Here is a 20,288-nt window from a genome sequence, read left to right as displayed (position 1 = left end):
GTATTGACAATACAACTGAAAGGAAATCTACATAATTGTGTGAAATATTACAACAAACAATTAGAACTTCATGATCGACTGCACAGATACCTGCTAACTGGCAGCATGAATGGAGGCTGCAGTCCTGAACCCACATTCTGTTTGGTACAGAAAGCAGTTGGCTGGAACCATGCACGTCACAAAATGTGGTAACATAGTAACTGGAATGTGCGGTCAGATGCTGCAAAAAATGTTGTTCAGTAAGTGGGACCAACCTGCTTAACAACAAGTAACTGAGGCGTGCCTTACATGAGTAGACAATGGCTCCAAATTTGTGAAGTATGATTTTTTTTAAAGTCTGAATTCAAATTCCGACTCAAGGTCATAAAGATTTAAGTACTACCATTTCAGCAGGTAAAATACCATTGGAACACCACTGTGGATAACAGCTGAGAAATGTAATTGTGCCTGACTGAGGGACAGGGATCATCAAGGACAACAAGCGGGGATACTAACAAAGGCCAAAGGTAAGTCTGGGCCACAGGTGGTGAATATAAGTAGTGAAAGGACGTGTTTTTGCAGTTTTAATGTGCCGCTGTATTCCATCCTGGCTGCACATTAATATAGCATTTTATTTGAAATGTTGATTTTTGGGAGCAAACTCCAGCACTTAGTTTCTGGAAATGAAACGGAGATTGCTGTAAAACGAGCACCAGCCCATTCAGTATGTGCCCATTTTGAACATTCCCTGCACCTTTAAGAATTTAAACATCACAATGGGAGCTCTATTTTGTAATTTGTATTTTGAAGTGTTTCCTTGGGGCATGATATGCATGAAGTTCCCCACCCATTACATTGCAGTTTTTGAGGATGTCTTCTACATGTCTTACTTACAAAATAGTTTTTTGTAACAGTTCTTTCTTTGTTAAACTTAAGAAGCTGCAGTATGTGGGCTGGTGTAAAAACAAAGTTACTTATAATTTGTTTATTGCCAGGTTTTATTGATGATCAACCTGGTGCCATTGCATTTCTGGCATCTCTCTATGAGGGAAATTTCAAAACACAATGCTCCATTTTAATTTTTTTCCAATGTTTTGTTCACCTAAATAAAATCTTGACTGTGAGGTTTTTCATCGGTGCACTTGACTCGAATACTTCAGAACTGGCATCTGGCTTCACTTGGTGCCCCGCCAATATAGCTGTTTAATTAGACATTGCAATTTCTCCACTTCAATTTTGAAGCCACTACATCTTTCTGCGAGGCCCTATTTTGAATAATGGCAATGCAGCTAACGTTTTATAAATAAAATCACAGATGCAAACTGACAATCCAATGTGATTAAAATTTCCAGAATCCTGACTCCTAATTTTGAATTCTTCTTTAAGACCATTTATGGCAATATTTTTGAATTTGCCATTCTTGCCCTATAAAAAAAACATGCATGCATCATAAAGATGCCTGGAAGTTGTTCCCTCATAATGACAGTAAAACATGGCAATGCCTACTTTATTTAGTCATTCATGAAATGTGGCCATCACTAGCTATTCAACGTTTATTGCCCATCCCAAATTGGCCTTGAAAAGGTAGTGTAAAAAATGAGGTCTGCAGATGCTGCTCGAAACGTCGAATTCTCTATTCCTGAGATGCTGCCTGGCCTGCTGTGCTTTGACCAGCAACACATTTGCAGCTTGAAAAGGTAGTGATGAGCTGCCTTCTTGGACCACTGCAGTCCACATGCTATAGATTGATCCATGATGCCACTAGGGAGGGAATACCAGACTTTTGACTCAGAAACAATGAAGGAGCAGTGGTATAAGTCAGGATGGTGAGTGGCTTGGTAGAGAACTTGCAGATGGTGGTATTCCTATGTATCTGCTGAAGTCATGGGTTTGGAAGGTGCTGTCTAAGAATCTTTGTTGAGTTTCTGCAGTGCAACTTGTAGACGGCACAGACTACTGCTACTGAGCGTCAAAGAGTCATAGAGATGTACAGCATGGAAACAGACCCTTTTGTCAATCAGATTTTTCAATCAGATTTTAAACAGACCCTTTTGTCCAACCTGTCCATGCCGACTAGATATCCCAACCCAATCTAGTCCCACCTGCCAGCACCTGGCCCATCTCTCTCCAAACCCTTCCTATTTATATACCCATCCAAATGCCTCTTAAATGTTGCAATTGTACCAGCCTCCACCACATCCTCTGGCAGCTCATTCCATACATGTACCACCCTCTGCGTGAAAAAGTTGCCCCGTAGGTCTCTTTTATATCTTTTCCCTCTCACCCTAAACCTATGCCCTCAAGTTTTGGAGTCCCCAACCCCAGGGAAAAGACTTTGCTTATTTATCCTATCCATGCCCCTCATAATTTTGTAAACCTCTATAAGGTTACCCCTCAGCTTCCGACACTCCAGGGAAAACAGCCCCAACCTGTTCAGCCTCCTCCTATAGCTCAAATCCTCCAACCCTGGCAACCGGATAGAGTTTGCAGATGTGGTATCAGTTAAGCGGGCTGCTTTGTCCTAGATGGTTGTCAAGCTTCTTGAGTGTTGTTGGAGCTGCACCCATACAGGCAAGTAGGGAGCATTCTATCACACTCCTGACTCATGCCTTGTAGAAGATGGGTAGGCTTTGGGGAGTCAGGTATTCACAGTATTCCTACCCTCGAATCTGCTCTTGTAGCCACTGTGTTTTTGTGGTGAGTCTAGTTCAGTTTCTGGTCAGTGGTAACCCCAAGGATGCTGACAGTGGGGGATTCAATGATGGCAACACCACTGAATGACAAGGCGATGTAGTTAGATTGTTTCTATAGGAGATAGTCAGTGCCTGGCATTTGTGTGGCATGAGTGTTACGTACCATGTGTCAGGAGAAAGTGAGGACTGCAGATGCTGGAGATCAGAGCTGAAAATGTGTTGCTGGAAAAGCGCAGCAGGCCAGGCAGCATCCAAGGCTGAAGAATGGCACATGCCTGAAACATTAATTCTCCTGCTCCTTGGATGCTGCCTGGCCTGCTGCACTTTTCCAGCTTACCACGTGTCAGTCCAAGCTTGGATATCGTCCAAATCTTGTTGCATTTGAACATGGACTGCTTCGGTATCTGAGGAGTTGCAAATGGTGGTGAACATCGTGCAATCATCAGCAAACATCCCTAATTCTGACACTATGATGGAGGAAAGGTCATTGATGAAACAGTTTTAAGATGGTTGAGTCTAGGACACCACCCTGAGAAACACTTGAAGATGACTGTCCTCCAACAACCACAACCATCTTCTTGTATGGTGGGTATGACTCGAACACATAGAGTTTGCCCCCGATACCAGCTTTGCTAGGGCTCTTTGATGCCACACTCAGTTGAATGTGGCCTTGATATCAAAGGCACTCATTTGTCTTTGGAATTCAGTTCTTTTGTCCATGTTTGAAGCAAGGCTATAATGAGGCCTGGAGCTGAATGGCCCTGGCGGAATCCAAACTGGCCATCATCAGACAGGTTATTGCTGAGCGAGTGCTGCCTGATAGCATTCATGATGACACCTATCACATTACTGATGTGGTAATTGGTTGGGTTGAATTTGTCCAGTTTTTTTGTGTACACGTCATACCTGGGCAATTTTCCACATTGGCGGGTAGATGCCAGTGTTGTAACTGGGTGGGAAGAGTTTGGCTAGGGGAGCGGCAAGTTCTGGAGCACAAGTCTTCAGTACTATGACTGGAATGTTGTCAGGACTCAGTCTTTGCAGTTATCCAGTGCCTCCAACCATTTATTGGTATCACATGGAGTGAATTGAATTGGGTGAAGACTGGCAACCTATGATGTTGGGGACCACTTGGTGGAGGTAAAGATGAATCATCCACTTGATATGTCTGGCTGAAGATTGCTGCGAATGCTTCAGCTTTGTATCTTTGCCCTGATAAGCTGGACTTTTCCATTATTAACTATGGAGCTATTTGTAGAGCCTCTTTCTCCAGTGAATTGTTTGATTGTCCACCACCGTTCATGACTGGATGTGGCAGGACTGCAGAGGTTAGATCTGATCCATTGGTTGTGGGATCACTTAGTTCTGTCTTTCACTTGTTGTTTATGCTGTTTGGTATACAAATGGTCCTGTTTGGTGACTTCACCAGTTTGACATGTCATTTTTAAGTATCCCCGGTGCTGTTCCCGATATGACCTCCTCCACTGCCCACTGCATGGGATTGATCCCCTGGCTTGATGGTAATGGTTGAGTGGGAGATATGCCAGGCTATGAAATTACAGATTGTGCTGGAGTACAATCCTACTGTTGTTGATGACTCACAGCACCTCATGGATGTCCAGTCTTGAGTTGCTATATCTGTTCAAAGTCTGTCCCATTTAGCATGTGATAGTGTGACATAATGTGATAGAGGGTATTCTCAATGTGAAGGTAGGACATTGTCCCCACAAGGGACTTTAATTTTTTTATAATTATGTATTGTCCAAGGATTATGAACACTGCTCATAAAACTCAGATGTGATCATACAGCTCTACCAGTCCAATTGTGTTTCTAAATTGATGTATGTGATACACATACACACATATGGTGCTTACTATGCAGGCATCGTTTTATTGAGGGCAATGGTATGTGTGCAGGGAATGTCCATCAGAAATATGCAGAGTAGGCTTCAGATAATGGCCTCACTTAAACATGCACAACTGACCATGCCTTCAGCAGTAGGAAGAAAAATCCGCCTAATGTATTAAACAATCAATAGTTTTCTGGCAAGGTGCTGAAAACTTCATGTGGATGTTTCTGTGATTCGGGAAAATCTGTAGGTTCCGAGAATTGTTTAAAGTTCGTGACATCTCCAAGGAATGGTGCCGTTTATGTCAACATACTTTGTCTTGACTTGAAGGAGGAGTCTGCATAGATCACTTGCACCTAGACACCAGTGCAATAGCTTGTAATCCCCATGGGGAGAATGAGCAGAGATGACATAGAGCAGGTCGAGCTTTTGGAAGAAGGAAGAGGTAGATTAGGCTCTTCGCAGGCAACTGAATCTATTGACTGCTCAGAGCAATTCCCCGCCTTGAACAGCAGTGAGCAAATATTTTACAGGCTCCCAGAGACCAGTAAAATTAGGAAGAAACAAAAGTTGGTGCTCGCATTCTAACAGCAATAGTGAAAAAGGCAGATAGACCAACTGCACTGAGGCCAATTCTGACTATTAAGTTCCTCTCAGAGCCAGGTACCATCATTTGAGGAGATTGTTAGGCACCAGAAATACCTCTGGCAGTCTCCTTTTGGGCTCAAGGAGGAAGGTAGGAGACAGTTCTCCCTCGGTGATATTCTGTGCCTTACAAAGAGCCACCTCGGCATTAAAGTTCACTCAACTTCCCCTAAACGACCCCATTAACCTATTTCATTTCCTCTGATTTTCTCTTGGTGGGATCTGCCTATGGCCACAAACTCTGCTCACTTCCAAGGAATTATCCATTGTAGCTGGACAGAACGTCCTGCAGTTCCTGGAGTAGCCACCTGTTCTGGTAGTGCTATTGGGACTGGGGAGCTGCAGTTACACTGATTGTCAGCTCTTAGGCACAAGTTGTCCAGAGGATCCTAAAATCCCAATTGGACGTCCATTATCAGCCCAGATGGGTTTGCCTGGCCTTTCTGGTTGGGAGTGGGGCTGTTATTGCCCCATAAATTCCCAGTCAGTGTGTTAGATGTCTCTGCTTTACTTGGCTGTCCACACTGAAATCTGTTGCAGTGCAATTGCAACCTCAGGAGAGAGTGAGAATAATGTGCTCACTGACTTTGGCCACGAAACTTTAAACATCTTGTTCCTTCGTAGTTGGAGCAAGTGATATTTGCAACATCTCATGCCACATTGAGAAAGCGACTGAGACTCTGCAATCTGAGAGAGTGAGATACATTTCATTTTGTCTTACAGCAAGAAGCAGACAGGATGAACATGCAGCTGCATCACTCTCCATGGGGACAGCTGATAAGATCATTTGTAGTTCAAGTATATGTCTGCGATTTCTTTATGATATTAGTGAATTCAAAATCCCCCCATACGAGCCCTATCAATTGACATAACATGTTCCCCTTGTCTCTCTGAAATGACTTCACTTGCATTAACCACCCTCATTTCTTCATTCTTTACATGACCAAAGTCATTAGAACTAGAGATTAAATGAATTGTTTTAACTCAATTACTGTAAAAACTTACAACAGCATCAGCTGCTGTGTAATCCATCTTTTCTGTTATTACTGACGGACTGAAGATATCTTCACCCAGCTCCAGCCAAGCCATCATTTCTTCTTTACCTATATTGAAGTTAAAAATCTAATCTCTTTGCGCACTTGTAAGTGTGCCATCTTGTGTCCATTCATGCACATATGTCAGTGCTCATTGTGGTTATTCATCATTTTTGGTATTACAGTCAGGAAGTTATTACATTATTTACAGTATAGAAACAGGCCCTTCGGCCCAACAAGTCCACACCGACCCTCCGAAGAGCAACCTACCCAGACCCATTCTCCTACATTTACCCCTTCACCTAACACTATGGGCAATTTAGCATGGCCAATTTACCTAACCTGCACACTTTTGTCTTGCTGGAATGAGATAGATGGATTAGTTGGTGTTTTCCTGTGATTTTTCATGTGCTTCTACATTGTTCCTATCCTCTTTTTCACTTTACTCTTGCATTAATTGGACTCTGTGCTTTAAATAAGGCACCTGTTTCAGTTATACATGAGGGTATATTGGTGGTAAATTAAATTCCATTAAATTAAAATCAAGTTAAATTAAATTTTGACATTCATGTTGAAACAACAAAATGACTAATTATATTTTTGACAGTCAAATGCAGTCTACAGGTGGTTGCACAGTGCCAGTCCCTGATCCTATGGTCCCAAGTATCCCATTTGTAACTGAGCACCTTGACTCAATCACTTGTGGAGCAGAATCTGTCAGTCACTTTGCAGTGATGAAGAGTCATCTAGACTTGAAACATTAGCTTTCTCTCTCTCTCCACGGATGCTGCCTGACCTACTGTGATTTCCTAGCAGATGCTGGAGTACCAGAGTTGAAAAATGTGGTGCTGGAAAAACACAGCAGGCCAGGCAGCATCCGAGGAGCAGGAGAATCGACGTTTCAGGTATAAGCCCTACTTCAGGAAAGAGACTGGTGTGCTAAGCGGGCTGAGATAAAAGGTAGGGGGGAGGGAATTTGGGGGAGGGGTGCTGGGAATACGATAGGTGGAAGGAGGTGAGGGTGAGGGTGATAGGCCGGAGAGGGGGTGGGGGCGGAGAGGTCGGGAAGAAGATTGCAGGTCAAGAGGGCGATGCTGAATCAGAGGGTTGGGACTGAGATAAGGTGGGTGGAAGGGAAATGAGGAAGCTGGAGAAATCTACATTCATCCCGTGTGGTCGGAGAGTTCCTAGGCGGAAGATGAGGTGCTTTTCCTCCAGGCGTCATGTGGCCAGTGTCTAGCGATGGAGGAGGCCAAGGACCTGCATGTAATTGGCGGAGTGGGAGGGGGAGTTTAAAGTGTTCAGCCAGGGGGCGGTTGGGTTGGTTGGTGCGGGTGTCCCAGAGGTGTTCCCTGAAACGCTCCGAAAGGAGGCGGCCTGTCTCCCCAATGCAGAGGAGACCACATTGAGTGCAGCGGATGCAGTAAATGATGTGTGTGGAGGTGCAGGTAAATGTGCAACGGATATAGAAGGAACCATTGGGGCCTTGGAGGGAGGTGAGGGGGGAGGTGTGGGCACAAGTTTTGCACTTCTTGCGGTTGCAGGGGAAGGTGCCTGGAGTGGAGGTTGGGTTGGTGGGGGGTGTGGACCTGACAAGGGAGTCGTGGAGGGAGTGGTCTCTCCTGAACGCTGATAGGGGAGGGGAGGGAAATATATCCCTGGTGGTGGGGTCTGTCTGGAGGTGGCGGAAATGACGGAGGATGATACGATGTATCTGGAGGTTGGTGGGGTGGAAGGTGATGACCAATGGGGTTCTGTCCTGGTGGCAACTGGAGGGGCTGGGTTCAAGGGCGGAGGTGCAGGAGGTGGAGGAGATGCGGTGGAAAGCGTCATCGACCACGTCGGAGGGGAAATTGCGGTCTTTGAAGAAGGAGGCCATTTGAGTTGTTCGGTATAACATAGCAAAGATAAGTGGGAAAACGGAGGACTGGGAAGCTTTTCAAGAACAACAGAGGATTACTAAGAAGGAAATACGCAGAGAAAAAATGAGGTACGAAGGTAAACTGGTCAATAATATAAAGGAGGATAGTAAAACCTTTTTTAGGTATGTGAAAGGCTAAAAATGGATAAGACTAAAATTGGGTCCTTGAAGACAGAAACAGGAGAATATATTACGGGGAACAAAGAAATGGCAGAAGAGTTGAATTGGTCCTTCAGATCTGTGTTCACTGGGGAAGACAGAAGCAATCTCCCTGAGGTAACAGTGGCTGAAGGACCTGAACTGAAGGGAATTTATATTTCCCAGGAATTGGTATTGGAGAGACTGTTAGGTCTGAAGGTTGATAAGTCCCCGGGGCCTGATGGTCTACATCCCAGGGTACTGAAGGAGGTGGCTCGGGAAATCGTGGATGCATTGGTGATTATTTTCCAGAGTTCGATAGATTCCAGATCAGTTCCTGCGGATTGGAGGGTGGCTAATGTTGTATCACTTTTTAAGAAAGGTGGGAGAGAGAAAGCAGGAAATTATAGACCAGTTAGTCTGACCTCAGTGGTGGGAAGGATGCTGAAGTCTATTATAAAGGATGAAATTATGACACATCTGGATAGTAGTAACAGGATAGGTCAGAGGCAGTATAGATTTATGAAGGGGAAATCACGCTTGACTAATCTTCTGGAATTTTTTGAGGATGTAACTCTGAAGATGGACGAGGGTGATCCAGTAGATGTAGTGTACCTGGACTTTCAGAAAGCTTTTGATAAAGTCCCACATAGGAGGTTAGTGAGCAAAATTAGGGCACATGGTATTGGGGGCAAAGTACTAACTTGGATTGAAAGTTGGTTGGCTGATTGAAAACAAAGAGTAGTGATAAACGGCTCCATTTCGGGATGGCAGGCAGTGACCAGTGGCGTACCGCAGGGATCAGTGCTGGGGCTGCAGCTTTTTACATTATATATTAATGATATAGAAGATGGTATTAGCAACAACTTTAGCAAAGTTGCTGATGATACTAAGCTGGGTGGCAGGGTGAAATGTGATGAGGATGTTAGGAGATTACAGGGTGACCTGGACAAGTTAGGTGAGTGGGCAGATGCATGTCAGATGCAGTTTAATGTAGATAATTGTATGGTTATCCACTTTGGTGGCAAGAACAGGAAGGCAGATTACTACCTAAATGGAATCAATTTAAGTAAAGGAGCTGTACAGAGAGATCTGGGTGTTCTTGTACACCAGTCAATGAAGGTAAGCATGCAGGTACACAGGTAATGAAGAAGGCTAATAGCATGCTGGCCTTCATAACAAGAGGGATTGAGTATAGAAGCAAAGAGGTTCTTCTGCAGTTGTACAGGGCCCTGGTGAGACCACACCTGGAGTACTGTGTGCAGTTCTGGTCTCCAAATTTGAGGCAAGACATTCTGGCTATTGAGGGAGTGCAGCGTAGGTTCACGAGGTCAATTCCTGGAATGGCTAGGTTACCTTACACTAAAAGACTGAAGCGACTGGGCTTGTATACCTTTGAGTTCAGAAGACTGAGAGGGGATCTGATTGAGACATAAGATTATTAAAGGATTGGACACTCTGGAGGCAGGAAACATGTTTTCGCTGATGGGTGAGTGCCAAACCAGAGGACACAGCTTAGAAATACATGGTAGACCATTTAGGACAGAGATGAGGAGAAGCTTCTTCACCCAGAGAGTGGTAGCTGTGTGGAATGCTCTGCCCCAGAGGGCAGTGGAGGCCCAGTCTTTGGATTCATTTAGGAAAGAGTTGGATAGAGCTCTCAAGGATTGTGGAATCAAGGGTTATGGAGATAAGGCAGGAACAGGATACTGATTAAGGATGATCAGCCATGATCATATTGAGTGGTGGTGCAGGCTCGAAGGGCAGAATGGCCTACTCCTGCACCTATTGTCTATTGTCTATTGTCTATTATAGTGGAGCAGATGTGGCGGGGGTGGAGGAATTGTGAATATGGGATGGTGTTTTTACAGGGGGGCAAGGTGGGAGGATGTGTAATCTAGGTAGCTGTGCAAGTCGGTCGGTTTGTAGTAAATGTCTGTGTTGAGTCAGTCGCCCGGGATAGAAATGGAGAGGTCTAGGAAGTGGAGGGAGGAGTCTGAGACGGTCCAGGTAAATTTGAGGTTGGGGTGGAAGGTGTTAGTAAAGTGGATGAACTGTTCAACCTCCTCGTGGGAGCACGAGGTAGCGCCAAAACATTCATCGATGTAGCAGAGGAAAAGGTGGGGGCGTGGTGCCAGTGTAGCTACGGAAGATGGACTGTTCCACATATCCAACGAAGAGGCAGGCATAGCTGGGGCCCATGCGGGTGCCCATGGCTACTCCTTTGGTTTGGAGGAAGTGAGAGGATTGGAAGGAGAAGTTGTTAAGAGTGAGGACCAGTTCAGTCAGTCGAAAGAGGGTGTCAGTGGAAGGGTACTGGTTGGGTCGGTGGGAGAGGAAGAATTGGAGGGCTTAGAGGCCGTCGTGATGGGGGATGGAAGTGTATATGGACTGGATGTCCATCGTGAAGATAAGGCGTTGGGGACCGGGGAAGCGAAAATCATGGAGGAGGTGGAGGGCGTGGGTGGTGTCCCGAACGTAGGTGGGGAGTTCTTGGACTGGGGGGACAAGACAGTGTCGAGGTAGACTAAGGGGGACAGGACAATGTCGAGGTAGACTAAGGCGGACAGGACAGTGTCGAGGTACAGTCTACCTCGACACTGTCCTGTCCCGCTTAGTCCAAGAACTCCCCACCTACGTTTGGGACAGCACCCATGCCCTCCACCTCCTCCATGATTTTCGCTTCCTTCCCTGGCCCCTAACGCCTTACCTTCACGATGGACATCCAGTCCCTGTACACCTGCATCCCCCATCACGAAGGCCTCTAAGCTCGCCACTTCTTCCTCTCCCGCCAACCCAACCAGTACCCTTCCACTGACACCCTCTTTCGACTGACTGAACTGGTCCTCACACTTAACAACTTCTCCTTCCAATCCTCCCCTCCTCCAAACCAAAGGAGTAGCCACGCGCACCCTATGGGCCCCAGCTATGCCTGCTTCTTTGTTGGATATGTGGAACAGTCCATCTTCCGTAGCTACACTGGCACCACACCCCACCTTTTCCTCCGCTACATCGATGAATGTTTTGGCGCTACTTCATGCTCCCATGAGGAGGTTGAACAATTCATCCACTTTACTAACACCTTCCACTTTGACCTCAAATTTACCTGGACCCTCTCAGACTCCTCCCTCCCCTTCCTAGACCTCTCCATTTCTATCTCGGGCGACCGACTCAACACGGACATTTACTACAAAGGACCGACTCCCCCAGCTACCTAGATTACACCTCCTCCCACCCTGCCCCCTGTAAAAACGCCATCCAATATTCCCAATTCCTCCTCCTCTGCCGCATCTGCTCCCAGGAGGACCAATTCCACTACCGAACAACTCAAATGGTTTCCCTCTTCAAAGACCACAATTTCCCCTCCAACGTGGTCGACGATGCTCTCCACCGCATCTCCTCCACTTCCCGCACCTCTGCCCTTGAACCCCACCCCTCCAATTGCCACCAGAACAGAACTGCACTGGTCCTCACCTTCACCCCACCAACCTCCGGATACATCGTATCATCCGTCGTCATTTCCGCCACCTCCAGACAGACTCCACCACCAGAGATATATTTCCCTCTCCACCCCTGTCAGCATTCAGGAGAGACCACTCCCTCCGTGACTCCCTCGTCAGGTCCACACCCCCCACCAATCCATCCTCCACGCCTGGCGCCTTCCCCTGCAACCGCAAGAAATGCAAAACTTGGGCCCACATCTCCTCCCTCACTTCCCTCTAAGGCCCCAATGGATCCTTCTTTATCCATCTCAAATTCACCTGCACCTCCATACACATCATTTACTGTATCCGCTGTACTCAATGTGGTCTCCTCTACATTGGGGAGACAGGCTGCCTACTTGCGGAACGTTTCAGGGAACACCTCTGGGACACCCACTGTGATTTCCAACAGATTTTATTTTCAAGTCACTTAGAAGTCACCCCCACTTTGAGGCTTGCAGCCTGTGCAGTTTGAGGGACAGTGAAGAGCAGCCCTCTTGACAAGGACATGCTTGCCCATTGCTCTCAGTGTCTAAGTGAGAATAATAATTGAAAAGTAAAGAGTGAAGTGAAGTACAGTAGAACAAGAACCAGACATTGGATAAAGCTCCTGTTCTCAGTCACAACAACATGCCATCACACTGCCTTCAGAAATGCACGTCCTACTGCCCTAAGTCCATTTGTATGCCAGCCACTTTAATGTAGTCTGGGCAAAAATAAAACGATTTGGTTCTCCAATTTCAGAATGAATAGACATGAAATCTTTAAACATGCCACTGAAAGGAAACTTTTCTCCCATTAGTCTGATTATACTATTTTCAGATCTTGTGAGTTACTGGTAACCTCTTTGAGGAGAAAGTGAGGACTGCAGATGCTGGAGATCAGAGCTGAAAATGTGTTGCTGGAAAAGCACAGCAGGTCAGGCAGCATCCAAGGAGCAGGAGAATCGACGTTTCAGGCATGAGCTCTACTTCAGGAAGAAGGGCTCATGCCTGAAACATCGATTCTCCTGCTCCTTGAATGCTTCCTGACCAGTTACTGGTAACCATTGATTTGTTGCCTACCTTAGCATTTTCTAACTTACGTTTTTGAATTTATTTAGGCTGCTGCTGACTCAGTGATAGTCAGTGCCCAAACAGTTGCAAAGCCTGTGACATCACTGCCAGAGATGTGGCAAGTATCTGCTTCTAACTTTAGACCCATCCATAACATTGAGCAATTCAAAGATATGTTAACAATAGGGATGCTGTATGAGGTAATGATTCTGAAGGAGCTATTGTTGGGCTCCACTGTTGGGTTGGCATGGTGGCTCAGTAGTTAGCAGTGCTGCCTCACAGATCCAGGGACCTGAGTTCGATTCCAGCCTTGGGTGACAATCTATGTGGAGTTTTCACATTCTCCCCATGTCGGCATGGGTTTCCTCTGGGTGCTCCGGTCTCCTCCTGCAATCCAAAGATATGCAGTTTAGGTGAATTGCACATAGTGTTCAGGGATGTGAAGGTTAGGTGGGTTAGTCAATATACAGGGAATGGGTTTGGGTGGGATGCTCTCCGGAGGGTCGTTGTGGACTTGTTGGGCTGTAGGGCCTGTTTCCATACTGTAGGGATTCTATGATAATCTGATGGTGTCATACAGTCTTTGGAGGAACATTATCATGTTCTGCACAAGTACTTGAAGGGAACAGATGTTTCAGTACAGCTCACAAGACTCTTTAGTGATCCTGGAAAAGCACAGCAGTTCAGGCAGCATCCGAGGAGCAGTAAAATCGACGTTTCAGGCAAAAGCCCTTCATCAGCTGTATTCCTGATGAAGGGCTTTTGCCCGAAATGTCGATTTTACTGCTCCTCAGATGCTGCCTGAACTGCTGTGCTTTTCCGGCACCACTCTAACCTAAACTGGTTTCCAGCATCTGCAGTCATTGTTTTTACCTCTTTAGTGATCCTGCCGAACAAGTAAATATAAGTTGTGTCCATTACTATCACGCAATAATCAAATGTGTTTTGTAATGCAAGTGCCTGTTCTGTATAGACTGACCAGTGGTTTATCCTTTGCCATTGATAATTGTATGGGCCCCAAATTCAAGATGCAGAAAGGTGCAGGATTTTGAAACACAGTAGCAGTGTCTCTACCTTGGCCAAGGTTCAAGTCCCACCTGTTCCAGAGGTGCATTACAACATATTTGAACAGGTTAATTAAAAGGAGACTTGATGGTAGTGAACAACCCAATATGGCATTGCAGTAGTATCTGAAATCGGCAAAACTAGTAAAATGTGGTGTTTTTAAGTACTTTTGTCATGTGCACTTGCTGGTAATCCAGTTGAGACTGAGTGTTTCGCTTGTGGGAAATGAAAGGCAGGTATGTGTTTGGCTCTGAATGATTATTTCCTTTTGACTTTGGACTTTGGTTCTGAGTTTGCCCATGCTCTGGAAAGGTTTCTGCAACGTTGATGCTACGCAATGGATCCAAGTCACATTGTTCTGTTCATTGAAATCTGATGGGCAATTCGGGAACTCCAACACACACAAAACTAGCTGAAAATTCTCTTTGGTATTTGATTGTGGATGATTCATTTTCTGCACACTTTTTGATGTCTCACAGGGGAAATTACTCATGCACAATGGAGGCAGGGAGCCTCCAGCAACCCCAGGCGAGAAATTTGAACCCAAAATGTATCTATTGTTCAAGTAAATGTTTGAAGAATTTTGATAGGTATAATCCTGAAATTCAAATAAAAGTTGAAGGGAAGCTTACCTTTGAAACATAAGAATTGAAACTTTGCTTGTTGATATCATCAGGCATGTAGACGCCTTGAGTTTTGGCAATTGAGAAAAAAAACTTTGCCTTTGTCTTGATAGAAACAGGTTGGTACTTTGGGTTTTCTCCCTGGTAAATTAATATCATCTCTAACATTATTGAACTGATTTGATTCGAGTGAGGTGCAACTTGTACAGGAAACAAACCATCGACTCTATCAAACTGGGCAGACCAAGAGCTTAAGTAAAGCATCTTAACCCGGATTTTGCACAAGTCATCTTTTGCATTTTTATTAAATACCGGAAATGGTAATGAAACGAATGTGGTGGAATCTTCTCTTCATAGTTACATATACTTCCAATTGACTCTATAAACATTAAACTATGTTTCTAGCATGTGGAAAGTAGCACAGTCCAAGTGCATATTTTAAACCTTACATATAAACTCTAAAAGAGCACACATGACTGCTAAAAACTAACTATAACTATGCAGCAAAAATTATTTGGCTACTGTACTTTCTTTTTTCTCCAGCATTTGCTTCCATGGGTGCATTCACCTCCCTTGCTGTTTTCATGTCTTTGAATTCATTTCTGCCACCCCCTCTTTCAAAGCGTTTCACACCTTACTTTTGTGTAGATTGTTTCTCATGTTTGTAGTTTGTCCAAAGTAGGTACAGCATATTTTGACATTTTATGATTGTTCTATATGGTAAAGGGCCTGAAGAAGTTTATATTCTTGCTATATTGTACTCACTACACAGTCTGCATGAAGGTGCAGGAAATGAGTTTTCCACTAGCCTTCACAATCCTGTGTCTGAAAACCGTAGGACTATCTGTTTTTCAGATGAAGGATATTTGGGGATTTTTGGATATATGTATCTACCACCTAAGGTCATTTAATATAAAACCTCATTTCACAATCTAAAGCAAAATATTTATTTCACTCGAACTCATCATACCCTAGTCTGTTAGGGAATGGGTTCACATTATCTTTATCAAAACCCTAATATCTGTAAACATATTTTATTTTCTCTGTACTTATTATTCTTGGTCTCCATTTGTTGCTACATCTACCACTGAGACCTGTTTGGGTCAGTTTAGGTCCATTCAGGCCCTTTGAAAAAAATGTTTTTTGGTCCAAATGGATTGAAAAGTGAAATTTTTATCCCCAAGAAATTTGAGTGTGCTTGGACAGGCACGTAGAGGTCGGGTCTTTGGAAGAAAAAACTTTGTTTTTGATTCTGTTCGAGCCACATGACATTTGTTTCCAAACAGTCTGACTTCAGTGTGCTTATAGGTCTGTTCGAGTCCCCTTTCAAAAAAAGGCTTGGTAATAAGGTACTTTTGTTTTCAAATGTGTGGGTAAAGGATACCCTACCTCTATTCAGTACTGCTCATGAATCCTAGTAATTATCCCTGACTTTCAATTACTTATGTGTACTTATTCCTATCATGGAATAAATCATCTTATTATCAAAAACAATGTCTGTTCTGTAAAGATCTGACAGTGATGTATCCTCAACCACTGATCATTTGGTAGGCCTGAGACAAGGCAGTGAACTACTTCAGATGTGGAAGATACCATGCAGTGCCAGTAGTGGTAATCACGGTATTAGCACAGTGATACTGTAAAATATTTTTATCTAGTATTCTTTCATGGAATGTGGGCACCACTAGTAAGGCTTGCTATGCCATTTCAGAGGGCAGTTAAGAATCAACCACTTTGCTGTGGCTTTCAAGTGACGTGTAGGCCAGATCAGGTAAGGTTGGCAAATTTCCAACTCTAAAGGACATTCATGAACGAGATGACTTTTTACAACAATTGATCATTTTTCACAATCAGCATTCCTGAAAACAGCTTTCAATTCCAAGTGTATACAGTGATTCAAATTTCAACAATTGCTTTAATGGGATTTGAACCCATGACACCAAAGCAATATCATTATAAATTTAATGATATTACCACGATGCAATCATCTTCCCATGTCTAGCACTGAATTAGCCATTGATTGAAGTTAATAAGTGGAAAAATGTAAATTTGGTTGTCAATTTACTATTACTAATTTAGTATTATTGCACAAAATAAAGTGGACACTTCAAAGATTTCAGAAATTCATATCTCATATCGTATCCCAAACTAGGGAGGTAGGTAGCTGACATCATTCATTATAGTAGCAGTATTTACAAAATGGAGACCATGTATTTGATTGACTAAACAATTGGCCTAGATATTCCAATGGCTAACGATGCTGATGAAACATTGACTGGATCAAGACTAGACAGAAACCATAACACAATTAACTGCATGTGAATTGCCCAGGAATTTTCTGATGAACAATTCCACGTGTTTGGAATCTCCAAAGGAGTCCACTATTGTCAGAGAATTCTGGGAGTAACAACTCATTTCAGCTGAATAGTTGCTCAAGAAATGTTAGAAGATTAAAAGCCTGCTCTAGGTAATTACTGAACTGACACCCCCAATTGGCCCCTCCCCCAATAATACTTCTTGACAACCCCTGATGTGTCACCACCAGCCCACACCCCTGACCCAAACACCACATTGCTGGACCCAGCCCCACAACCTGTAGCCTGATCTGACAGGCCCTAATGGATCTGACATCCCTAGCCCAGCCCAACCCTGCTGGAACTGACCAGCATAACTTGACCAAAACCCAACCACCTACCTCACACATTAATCACCCTCACTGACAGACATTCTACACCCCATTCATCTTATCCAACTGGCACCCTACTCACTTCACCCACCTGGCACCCTACTCCATTGATACCCACCTACCCACACTACCCTGCTCTCAGCTTTCCCCCAGTGACTATCAAGATGCCTTAAGGCATTTTTAATTCCTGAAATACTGGGGACATAGTGTAATAGAAAAGGTACATGTATTGGCCTGGGTTGCTACTCTTATACAGAATGTGTTTCTCCCTGGTTTCCTCTAATAGACATATTTGGAACAGGCGAGGGTGAAGACTGCAGATGCTGGAGATTAGAGTCAAGAGTGTGGTGCTGGAAAAGCACAGCAGGTCAGGCAACATCGGAAGAGCAGGAAAATCGACATTTCGGGCAAAAGCCCTTCATCAGCAATGAGGCTGGGAGCCTCGGGGTGGAGAGATAAATAGGCCTGAACTCTGAAACTTAGCCAGAAAAATCTTCAATAGTTTAATGAACAGTTTAAAGATAATTACTGTCAGTGTAATCTGTCCCGATGGTCATTGGAGTATCTGGATCAATTTGACTTTACCTGCAATATGAAATATGAAGAGTATTTTCAGCACACGTTGGAAGTAGAACTCAGTTATTTATGATGCATCTTAATCCCTTCGATGTCTGCCTTCTGCCCCCAGCTCATGAAGCCACTCTGGGAACCCAACTCACAAAATGAAAGCCATAACAAGGAGGCCCATTCATGCATGAACATTATAACTGGGAGCACCATTTAGGACTTAGGCTTTTGCTTCCAGGTTTATAAAATAACTTGTTACTTTTACTGAAATAAATTTAATAAGAAACAGCTGCTGCCAGACTGTGGTACATGTTTGCCATCTGCAGGTGGAACAGAATAGAACATTAATGGCTGACTAAAGATGATTTTGTTTTAATTATTTCCAAATGAAAATGTAATTTTGCATTAAAGTGTAATATCATATTTCATAACGGTTGTTTCTTCCTGAAAATATTGATGCTATTTGAATATAAATTAAAAGCTGAAGTTCATCATGTTTATACCTAGTGCTAGGATTATTGGAGCTGTTCTGTTAGTTGAACATGAGTTTACCCAAGTTTTGATTTTTATCAAATAGCATTTACCTGACAACGTTTATTTCTAGCGTTGTCCAAAATGAATCTGAAATTAGTTGCCATGAAGCAGCTCATATCTTTATATGCTGAAAATGTGTTGCTGGTTAAAGCACAGCAGGTCAGGCAGCATCCAAGGAACAGGAAATTCGACGTTTCGGGCCAGAGCCCTTCATCAGGAATGAGGAGAATGTGCCAGGCAGGCTAAGATAAAAGATAGGGAGGAGGGACTTGGGGGAGGGGCGATGGAAATGTGATAGGTGGAAGGAGGTCAAGGTGAGGGTGATAGGCCGGAGTGGGGTGGGGGCGGAGAGGTCAGGAAGAAGATTGCAGGTTAGGAGGGCGGTGCTGAGTTGAGGGAACCGACTGAGACAAGGTGGGGGGAGGGGAAATGAGGAAACTGGAGAAATCTGAGTTCATTCCTTGTGGTTGAAGGGTTCCCAGGAGGAAGATGAGGCGCTCTTCCTCCAAACGTCATGTTGTTATGTTCTGCCGATGGAGGAGTCCAAGGACCTGCATGTCCTCGGTGAAGTGGGAGGGAGAGTTAAAGTGTTGAGCCACAGGGTGGTAGGGTTGGTTGGTCCGGGTGTCCCAGAGGGGTTCCCTGAAGCGTTCCGCAAGTAGGCGGCCCGTCTCCCCAATATAGAGGAGGCCACATCGGGTGCAGCGGATGCAATAGATGATGTGTGTGGAGGTGCAGGTGAATTTGTGGCAGATATGGAAGGATCCCTTGGGGCCTTGGAGAGAAGTAAGGGAGGAGGTGTGGGCGCAAGTTTTACATTTCCTGCGGTTGCAGGGGAAGGTGCCGGGAATGGAGGTTGGGTTAGTGGGGGGTGTGGACCTGACGAGGGAGTCACGAAGGGAGTGGTCTTTGCGGAACGCTGATAGGGGAGGGGAGGGAAATATATCCCTGGTGGTGGGGTCCGTTTGGAGGTGGCGGAAATGACGGCGGATGATACGCTGTACACGGAGGTTGGTGGGGTGGTAGGTGAGAACCAGTGGGGTTCTGTCTTGGTGGCGGTTGGAGGAGCGGGGCTCAAGGGCGGAGGAGCGGGAAGTGGAGGAGATGTGGTGGAGGGCATCGTCGATCACGTCTGGGGGGAATCTGCGGTCCTTGAAGAAGGAGGCCATCTGGGCTGTACGGTATTGGAACTGGTCCTCCTGGGAGCAGATGCGGTGGAGACGAAGGAATTGGGAATATGGGATGGCGTTTTTACAGGGGGCAGGGTGGGAGGAGGTGTAGTCTAGGTAGCTGTGGGAGTCAGTCGGTTTATACCCTTTTCCATATCTTTATATGGAAAAGTTCAACTTCAGTATTTTTATGTGAATTCCTGATAGGAGCATTCCTGATTCCTGATACGAATATGTATGAAAGCAAGTTATTTATTTAACAAATTTATTAAGGTATATATTTCTCAAGTTTTCCGGTTTGAAATTGGTGCCACAAAATCAAATTCAATAGCTTGACCCTCCATGCCAGAACAACACCTAATCCCACAACGGGTTAGGATTAGGTATTTAATAGACATCCCCGAGGTTATACAAAATACAGCTGGTCATGCTTAAGTATGGTATTAAGGGCTGTATGCCTGATGCAGAATTCTTTGGTAAAAATAGTGTTTTAGATCTGAGAAAAGCTATTTGGAATATTTTCTTAAGGCCCAGAGGCTAGGAAATGTGGGAAGGAAAGGATTGCATCCGCAGAAGTACATTTCATGAAATAAAGCTAATAGATACAGACAGTAATTGTAAAGAATGGTCTTTAAATTAACCAGGTTGCGATACAGTGGAGAGCATGTTACACTTTAGATTAGATTACTTACAGTGTGGAAACAGGCCCTTCAGCCCAACAAGTCCACACCAACCTGCCGAAGCGCAACCCACCATACCCCTAATCTAACATTAGGGCAATTCACCTGACCTGCACATCTTTGGACTGTGGGAGGAAACCGGAGGAAACCCACGCAGACACGGGGAG

General features: G+C 44.6%; 1 protein-coding gene across 2 annotated transcripts in view; it reads left to right on the top strand.

Moving 5' to 3' along the window:
* Positions 1 to 242: 242 nt before the first annotated feature.
* LOC132827646 (nuclear distribution protein nudE-like 1) overlaps positions 243 to 20,288 on the top strand; it is an 81,458-nt gene continuing 61,412 nt past the window's right edge. For both annotated transcript variants that reach the window (XM_060844235.1, XM_060844234.1), the window contains exon 1: positions 243 to 506. The gene's annotated coding sequence lies outside the window, so the exon portion shown is untranslated. The remainder of the gene's footprint in view (positions 507 to 20,288) is intronic.

Source organism: Hemiscyllium ocellatum, chromosome 25, assembly GCF_020745735.1.
Source record: "Hemiscyllium ocellatum isolate sHemOce1 chromosome 25, sHemOce1.pat.X.cur, whole genome shotgun sequence".
Lineage (NCBI taxonomy): Eukaryota > Metazoa > Chordata > Chondrichthyes > Orectolobiformes > Hemiscylliidae > Hemiscyllium > Hemiscyllium ocellatum.
The sequence above is the reverse complement of the archived record's forward strand: the minus strand, read 5'-3'. Positions and strand labels throughout refer to the sequence as shown.